This window comes from Danio rerio, chromosome 22 (assembly GCF_049306965.1).
Source record: "Danio rerio strain Tuebingen ecotype United States chromosome 22, GRCz12tu, whole genome shotgun sequence".
In the NCBI taxonomy this organism is placed as follows: domain Eukaryota; kingdom Metazoa; phylum Chordata; class Actinopteri; order Cypriniformes; family Danionidae; genus Danio; species Danio rerio.
The window spans coordinates 39,341,849-39,351,936 of NC_133197.1; the positions used below are offsets into that span (position 1 = coordinate 39,341,849).

At 33.6% G+C, this 10,088-nt stretch overlaps 1 long non-coding RNA gene across 1 annotated transcript in view; it reads left to right on the top strand.

Moving 5' to 3' along the window:
- The window catches only part of LOC141380263 (uncharacterized), a 122,530-nt gene extending 114,705 nt beyond the window's left edge, over nt 1-7,825 (top strand). The window contains exon 3 of the long non-coding RNA XR_012397974.1: nt 7,163-7,825. This is a non-coding gene — a long non-coding RNA (uncharacterized lncRNA). The remainder of the gene's footprint in view (nt 1-7,162) is intronic.
- The last annotated feature ends 2,263 nt before the right edge of the window (nt 7,826-10,088 follow it).

Below are 10,088 nucleotides of genomic sequence, written 5' to 3' on the forward strand. Positions count from 1 at the left end.
CCGGGGAACTGTGGGATGAAATTGTACATAGTGGGGTTTTTAAGCACCTGAGCAACGCTGAGAAGCGACTCGCTCCTTGTCTTGGATTTGATCGGCGTAATGAGTTTTCGACCACCAGCCTAAGCCACTCAGATAGGGGAACAATTTTTTGACGTCTAATCTAATGCAACTGGCTGCGCTCTAGAGCCACAGCATTCTCATTTACATACCGCTAAGCCTCTTTGAAAGCCCTGAGTGCAGCAGAAAAGATATCTGACCTCTGGATGGGCCACAAAAATTGCATTGGCCTCCTCATAACATGGGGATTAATCACACATATGATTACACATTAAATTACCTGGGCTGTATGCGTTTGTGCTGTGCTTTGGTGTCAGCATGTTAAGGGTTTTCAGAAAAGTTCGTTGCAACTACTTCCTAAAAAAAAAAAAATCCTTGTAACCAATTGGTTTTTGACTGATATAGACTGACATTCTGCCTGGCTTACCCTTTTCTTTACAAAAAGGACAGATTAAGACAATCCGTTGCAAGCCACCTCGACTTTGCCAGGTGCTTTAGGACTAAGAGCAAAGAGGATTTCTCCGGTGCTTCTGAGAAGATGCTGAGGAATCTTGCGGCATTAGTTTTGCCCACCTGGAAGCGCACACCAGACCACACCAACCCTCCCCTTTGTTTACTAGCTTAGTGACCATCATCCCAAGCCTCGATAATAACAACCCTGATATAGATATCACTTAGCTGCTCCCCACCACCTCCTCTCTCTCAGACGCACACACATTTCTAAAGAAGTGTGCAAGATTAGAGCCCACTTCTGCCCTTGTCTCATTAGAAACCTACACTCGAGTCAGGCGTCCCACATCAAAGAGCAAAAGCTGGCAGCGTCCCTCATGCAGGATCTAATCCAGAGATTGCAGAAATCCCTCTTATCTGCAGCACCTTCAACACCTAAACCCAACGTATTTGGGTATTTACACACACAAATCATCCGACATTAAAGCCAGGTTCTTATGTAAGCCGTTTTTCTGCAACTCCGTCTGGATATCGGATGACGACATATCAGCCAGGTAAAGTGGATTTTGAAAGTTATTTAGAGGTATATTAATACATTAAGCGCTGATTATCACCGATGCATCTGAACAAACATATGTTTCGACTGCTGGGTTCTCAGAAATTTGCGTTTTGAGACTGCAAGGAAGCGCCGCTGGTGACATTAATGGCCAGTGTTATTGTGTGGCTTGCTTGATTTATTCGCTTTGGGCTAATGTTCTTGAGACGAGGCCTGCTGCTCCTTTTTTCTTTCCGTCCCGTCAAGAACAAAGTAACAGCTGCAAGACTCGCCACGGCCTTCATGTCAACAGAACGCTCAATGGACGCTCCCAATTCCAATTGCGCTGACAAGTGACCCCAAGAGAGGTTCTGTACTGTAACTGTGCGATCTAATCAAAGCATTTTTCTTTGGAAGATGCCAAATGATCCTAAATGACAACTCAAGTCTTGCCCTTTCAATAATAAAGCAAAGTGTATGCTGTAATTTTTGGGGTAAAAGAACAACAGCTGTGGTTGCCTGAATTGCATTAAAGATACCATAACCACTTTATCAATGACACACATCCAAGTGAACAAGATATAGGCAAGTTAGCAAATGAAGAGCATACAAAAACAGCAGCCAGAATCGATTCTGAACTTTTGAGAATCGCTGAAGAAAGAATCACAATGCATCAGGGTTTAGGGCACTAAAACCCATTCAGATGCTCCACCAATAGTGGACACTTAATCAATGACACACATTTTAGTGAACAAGATGTAAAGATGTTAGCAAGTGAAGGTCATAATCTAAAATTATACTGGAATGCAACCTGAATCAAGTCAGAACTTTTGAGAATTGACTCAGAATCACTACAGTAAAGAAAACATTGTAGTTCCCAAGTGCTTAAGAAGTAAGTGCACTCCATTTTAACCAATTCAGATGCTCAGTCAATAGTGGACACTTTATCAATATCACACATTCAAGTGAACGAGATGTAAGGAAGTTAACAAGTGAAGAGCATCCAAAAATTGATTCAAATGCAGCCAGAATCGATTCTTTTGAGAATCGCTAGAATGAATCAAATGTCACACAAGTGCTCAAGGCTTTAGGACACTCCACTTTAATCCATTCAGATGTTCCGCCAATAGTGGACACTTAATCAATAAAACACATCCTAGTGAACAAGATGTAAGGAAGTTAACAAGTGAAGGGTGTAATCTTAAATTAGACTGGAATGCAACCTGAATCGATTCTGTGCTTTTGAGAATTGATTCAGAATCACTAGAGTAAAGAAAACATTGTAGTTCCCAAGTGCTTAAGGGTTTAGTGCATTCTATTTTAACCATTTCAGATGCTCTGTCTGTAGTGCACACCTATTCAATGACACACATCCAAATACGAGATGTAGGGAAGTTAGCAAGTAAAGGACATACAAAAAATAGATTCAAATGCAGCCAGAATCGATTCTGAACTTTTGTGAATCGCTACAGAATCACAATGAATCAAATTTCACAAAAGTGTAGCTCCCAACTGCTCAAGGCTTTAGGACACTCCATTTATATCCGTTTAGATGCTCCGCCAATAGTGGAAACTTAATCAATGACACACATCCTAGTGAACAAGATGTAAAGAAATTAGTAAGTGAAGGGCGTAATCTCAAAATAGACTGGAATGCAACCAGAATCGATTCAGTACTTTTGAGAGTTGATTCAGAATCACTAGAGTAAAGAAACATTGTAGTTCCCAAGTGCTTAAGGGTTTAGTGCACTCTATTTTAACCATTTTAGATGCTCTGTCATTAGTGGACACTTAATCATTGACACACATCCAAGTGAACGAGATGTAGGGAAGTTAGCAAGTGGAGGACATACAAAAAATAGATTCAAATGCAGCCAGAATCGATTCTGAACTTTTGTGAATCGCTACAGAATCACAATGAATCAATGAATCAAATGTCGCAACAGTGTAAATCCCAAGTTCTTAAGGGTTTAGGGCACTTCATTTAAATCCATTTAGATGCTCCGCCAATAGTGAAAATGTAATCAATGACACACATCCTAGTGAAAAAGATGTAAGGAAGTTAGCAAGTGAAGGGCGTAATCTCAAATTAGACTGGAATGAAACCAGAATCGATTTGAGAATCGACTCAGACTCAGTAAAGAAAACATTGTAGTTCCCAAGTGTTTAAGGGTTTAGTGCACTCCAATTGAACCATTTCAGATGCTCTGTCAGTAGTCGACACCTCACCAATGACACACATCCTAGTAAGCGAGATAAGGAAGTTAGGGGTACAACAAATTAGACTGGAATACAACAAGAAACGATTCGAAACTTTTGAGAATCGATTCAGAAGCGCTAGAGAAAGCATTGATGAATCAAATATCCACCCCCCGCAATGCCCCCTCAAACTGGGGATTGTGAACCAATCTGTTAGGGTGACCCTTGTGCCCGTTGTCCTGTGCCAGTCAGCCATTTATGCTACACAGACCCCGGCGCTCAATCACCAGTTTATCTCACCCACTTACCCCCGTGCAGGCAGATGGCATGGCCAAACGCTGCCAGAAAAGCGAGCCAGCCTCACACCAATAACCGGAATAGTAAATGAGTGCGCTGTATGCACATGGCATTAGAGTCTACTTGACCTGTTTGGAAAGTTTCACGACAGTCGCACCAGTGGAGCCAACTTTTGCCCGCTGAGGAGGTGTTTACGGGAGCAGTTGGCCCAACAAAAGGGGGTCTGTAAATAAATATTCTTTAGAAGGAGTCAAAGCCCCTAAAATGGCTTTTGTTTCTAGGGGCCAAGTGCCCGCTAAGCAGAGAATCGCTCAATACAATTTTTTATTTTTTTTTTTAAGTGATGAAGATATTGTTGCCCTCCAGAAGGCAGGGAATCTTGTGATGTTTCCAGCAGGCCATATGTTAGTTTAGATTCCTGGTCTGGTGCAGACACTAAAACAAGGACGCAAGGGTGATGACATGTTCACTTATACACTGTAAGAATTGTATTCCTGCCTTCATTTTTTAAGCTCAATCAATTCATTTTTGTAGTCATCTAAATTAGAGCTTCCCAAACTTTTCAGTTTGCGACCCCCAAAATAACAAGTCCAGTGACTCACGACCACCACTGTCCTTGGAGTGGTAATAAACATACAAACACCGCACACAACAGTGGGCACACTCACACACCAATAGTATTTGTGCTGAATATTTATTTATTTGCTTATTTGTTTATTTTTATTTATTTTTTTTTGTTTGTTCATTTGTTTGATTGCTTATTTAATTATGTATTTACTTATTTTATATATTTGTTTGTTTGTGTTTGTTTTCATTGTACGTATGTACCCTGTATGTATGTATGTATGTATTTATTTATTTATTTATTTATTTATTTATTTATTTATTTATTTGTTTATTCATTTATTCAATTATTTGTGTGTGTGTTTGTTTGTTTGTTTATTTGTATGTGTTTTTGTTGTATGTATGTATGTACAGTATCTATCATCTATGTTTGTAAGTATTTATTTACTTTTATTTATTTATTTATTTATTTGTTCGTTCGTTCGTGTGTGTGTGTGTGTGTGTGTGTGTGTGTGTGTGTGTGTGTGTGTGTGTGTGTGTGTGTGTGTGTGTGTGTGTGTGTGTCTGTCTGTGTGTGTGTGTGTGTGTTTGTGTGTTTGTTTGTTTGTTTGTTTGTTTGTTTATTTATGTGGTTGTTTTATTTTTAAATTTTTATTCATTTATTGATTTGTTTTCATTTTATTTATTTATTTTAATATTTAAGTGTTTGTTTTTATTTTATGATTATTTTTTATATTTTATTTTTGCTGTTTCTTGATAGAAAATATTTTGTAAAACTGCAGATTTTTTTTTTTAATTCATTAATATTTCAAAAGAATAATCCAATAAAGGGTTTCTAATGATAATATTTATATCTTATTTTGTACTTTTTTAAGTGTTCTTTTATTTGTAAAATTTTATTCATCAGTTTCTTGTTTAGTTGTTGATTTATTCAATTTTATGGTTTCATGGGATTTTTTTTGCAGAAATTGTATTTATTTATTTATAAAATTATTAATCAATTAATGAATGAATTTAATTATTAATCATTTATTTGTTTGTTTATTTATTTATGTGTTTAAATTATATATTTTTATTTTTTCAATTTGCTCTTTTTGTATTTCACAATGGACATTTTTTTCCAAAACTGCAAAAAAAAATTATATATAAACAAATCCATTAATTCAAAATAGTGATTCATTTTATTTATTTATTTATTTATTTATTTATTTATTTATTTATTTATAATATTTGTATGTTTTTAATAAGTTTTCTTTATTTAATAATTCTATTTATCTGTTTCTTGTTTGTTTGTTTGTTTGTTTGTTTGTTTGTTTGTTTGTTTGTTTGTTTGTTTGTTTATTCAACTTTATGGTTTTACATGAACATGTATTTAGCATTATTTAATTATTTATTTGTTTTATTTTATTCATTTTATTTATTTATTTATTTGAGTTATCTCAGATTTCAACCTAAGTACTACACCTAAGTCAACTCAAACTGTCCTGAAGCTGGTTGCCTTAACATTTTAAGTTGAGTCAACTTTTTTTTACAGTGTAGAAACATTTTGATAGAAATATGATTTAGTTAATTGATTAGTTATTTTGTTATTAGACTAAATTCTGGGATAAATCAGCACATTTTATCTTCATTTTTTTGTTGCAGTCACAAAGTTGTTGTGATGTTGAGACTGTGAGGCATTGCCTATGACTTGATTGTCTCTTTTTGACTATTTAACACACACACACACACACACACACCGCACACACACATCACTCAGAGGTCTTAAACATAATAATAGACTGTAAAAGCAAACCTGGAATTGCAGATAATATAATTCCTCACAGTAATATTAAAGTACTTTGGTGAATAACTCAACCCCCCTGAAACAAAACCCTCCATTGTTTTCTGTAGACTACAAAGCCCGTCCACTGAAATGACAGATACTAATATTACAACTGTTCATTTCTCTCAGCTGATGCCCGTCTCGCCACCGGCCGTCCAATTTATTTCCTGAGGTGCATCCAGAGATATTTAGTCATCTCATTTTATGAGAAAATGGTTTGTCAGGAAACTCTTCAGTATTCGCTTCATCTATTTTAAGTCATTTAAGTAACATCAACTCAAAAGGCACAAGGTAAAGCCACTCGAGCGCGTCCAAAACTTTGCTCAGTTTAATTAGATTTGAATGTTCATCATTCATTTTCCTTCAGCTTAGTCCCTGATTCATCAGGGGAAGTCACAGTGGAATGAACCGCCAACTATTCCGGCATACGTTTAATGCAGTGTATGCCCATCCAGCTGCATCCCAGTACTGGGAAACACCCATACACTCTCATTCGCACTCATACACTAGACAGATTGGGTTATCAGTTTCCCTATAGCGCGTGTGTTTGGACTGTGGGGGAAACTGGAGCACGCTAACACGGGGAGAACATGCAAACTCCACACAGAAATGACAAATGGCCCAGCCGAGGCTCGAACCAGTGGCTTTTTTGTTGCGAGGCCATAGTGCTAACCATTGAGCCACCGTGCAGCTACTCAAACTGTTAAGGCATTTCTGATATGCTGTGGTACAGTCCAAGATTGTGTTGAGTTTAATGGAACTCTAGAATGATTCAGCAGCCAATCACAGTGTCTCAAACACACACTGACAACAAACCATTTATTTGCTGGTATATATATATATATATATATATATATATATATATATATATATATATATATATATATATATATATATATACTGAGTTCCATATAAAACTAAATTGTTCTTTTCTTTTATTTGTTTTTATTTTTTATAAAGAGTCTAAAGAAGGATTTGTTTTATTTGCTGCTAAGCACAAACCCTGAAAGTATAGCTCTATCACTGTTTAAAGTAAAAGAAAAAAAACAGGATCATACTTTTATGCTGTTATTTTTAATACATTAAAAAATAAATCCTCTGGCTTTTTTCTTTTTTCACTGTATCGTACCGAAAACATACCGAACCGTGACACCAATGTCTCGTATCGAACCGAACCCTGATTTTTGTGAGCCGTTACACCCCTAATATATATATATATGCAATATTCCCTACAGATCAATAAGCAGATCAATAAACTCACTACAGTTTGACAGAGACCACACAATAATGCCTTAGAGGAGAAAAACTCGTGATTTCAAGCTGCAGCTGTTCAAATCATTATTGAATTGGTAAGTGACTTTCTAAGTCAATCTCTCTCTTTTGAATGTTGTAGTGCTGTATTTACACCATATAGCTGTAGTGTATTGATTGTGAGATGTGACTCAAATACTAGGAATGTGTGTTAGTAATAATTTTTTTTTTTTGCTTTGTTTTGTTTTTAGAAAAGTGAGTTTTGTTTAGTTTATTTTGTTTTATTTTGTTAAAGTGAATTTTTATTTAATTTTATTTCAAATCAGTGGATTTTGTGTGTTTTTTGGTGATTTTATTTGTTGTTGTTTTGTAGAGTTAGTTTTGTTTTAGAGCGACAGATTTTGTTCATTTGTTTATCTTTTGTAATTTGTTGAAGGATTAATATTTGTTTTGAAGAAGGACATTTTTTGTCTTGTTTTAAGTGAATTTTGTTTAATTTTATTTCAAATCAGTGGATTTTGTGTTTTTAAATAGTAAAAAAAAAAAAAAAACTGAGATTTTCAAAAGTACCATCTGAGATTTTTATCTAAAATTAGCATTCTTCTTAGGCTTTTGTGTGTAACTTCAGTATTTTTTTTTCTTATGACAAAAAAAAAAAAATCAAATTACTTTTATTGTCTTCACAGTGAAATAACATATAGGAGGCTTAAAACACAAATCTTAGAGGACAATTTTTTCCTATAAAAATTATTTTTGCATCAGAACTCTTCATAATTAAACCACTAAAACTGACTGAATTTACAGAAATAGTCCTATATTATGACCTAATTAACCTAGTTAAGCCTTTAAATGCCACTTTAAGCTGAATGCTAGTATTTTTAAAAATATCTAGTCAAATATTATTTATTGTCATCATGACAAAGAGAAAATAAATAAGTTAACATAAGTTATTAAAACTATTATTTTTAGAAATGTGCTGAAAAAATATACAGGGGGCTAATAATTCTGCCTTCAACTGTATATGGTTATCAGAATATGAGATGACTCATATCTTATATTTGATCATATATTGTCTAGCGCTAGTAATGTTTTTGTGTTGTTGTCATTGCGTCTCTGCTCATTTCCTCTCGTCAGCCCTGCAGCTTCAGCACATCAATAATGCAGGAGGAACAAATTTTGAATTTGACACCGATTGGCCAGTTCAAGTTTTCAAAATACATCCCAGAATGAATAATTGAGGCTCGGCTTCAATATGTGATCGGCAGACCATAATGACGGACAAGCGGAGCTAATCTGCAGAGCTGGACGGAGCCCAGGACTCAAATATACAGATATATCTGGAAAAACTGACCTCATCGCATCATCAGCAGTGGAGTCATAGGCTTACAAACATGCAATGTGGATTTTTTCAATCGCTGTTAGGAACCCAATATTTTTCAGTCAAAGAGACGGAACATTATTTAGAAGGAAAGACAACTGTGCAAACACATAATGTAAATGTATAAGGGAAAAAGAACACACCTAATGAGATTTACAAAAGGGTTGTGAGAATAAATGTGTACTGTGAAGTGGGACGCTGACAAAGCAACAGTCAACACAGGTGAAAACTCATGTATACAGGAAATCCAGAGTCACAGTCCAATGCACAGGCAGACTGACAAAAGGCAGGCAGCAGACAGACATAAACAAAACAAAGCAAGAGTCAAAAACAGCCAGATAAGGTAAGGAAAACGCGTAATAATGTCACACACAGTTAAACAAGACTCAGCATAGATATGTGTGTGTGTATGTGTGTGTGTGTGTGTGTGTGTGTGTGTGTGTGTGTGTTGTCTTTATAGGCCATGTTCATGAGTGGCTTCAGCTGTGAGTGTTCAGGATAGACAGGATCTAGGCAGGTGTGTGAGTGGTGCATAACTGGATCTTGTAGTTCTTTTGCTGGCAGATTTGTAGTTCCCCAGCGATCTGCATGGGCTAGAATGCTAATTACTGACAAAATGCTAATATTTAAAAAAAAAATAATAATAATAACTTATTAGGATTGTCATTATTATTATTATTATTATTATTATTATTATTATTATTATTATTATTATTATTTATTAATTAAATGTGTGTATTTAAATGTGTATATTTATTGGACACTATTAAACATAATTATAATAAATAAATAAATAAATAAATAAATAAATAAATAAATAAATAAACAAATAAATAAATAAACATGTTTTCAGTAGCACATTGGTAGCACAACTAATTAAATTATTATTATTATTATTATTTATTAATTAATTAAATGTGTGTATTTAAATGTGTATATTTATTGGACACTATTAAACATAATTATAAAATATATAATAAATAATAAATAAATAAATAAATAAACAAACAAACATGTTTTCAGCAGCACATTGGTAGCACAACTAATTAAAATTATTATTATTATTATTATTATTATTATTATTATTATTAATAATAATAATAATAATACTATTGTTATGATTATTATTATTGTTGTTGTTGTTGTTATGATTATCATCATCATCATTATTATTATTTATTAATTAATTAATTAATTAATTAATTAATTAATTAATTAATTAATTAATTAATTAAATGTGTGCATTTAAATGTGTATATTTATTGGACACTATTAAACATAATTATACATAAATAAATAAATAAATAAATAAATAAATAAATAAATAAATAAATAAATAAATAAATAAATAAATAAATAAATAAACATGTTTTCAGTAGTTCATTGGTGGCACAACTAATTAAAATGATTATTATTATTATTATTATTATTATTACTACTACTACTTTTATTATTACTATTATTTTAGAATAAAAATTCTATATACTGTATAATTTTGGATTTATTATTTTTATTTAATTAAGATATAATTC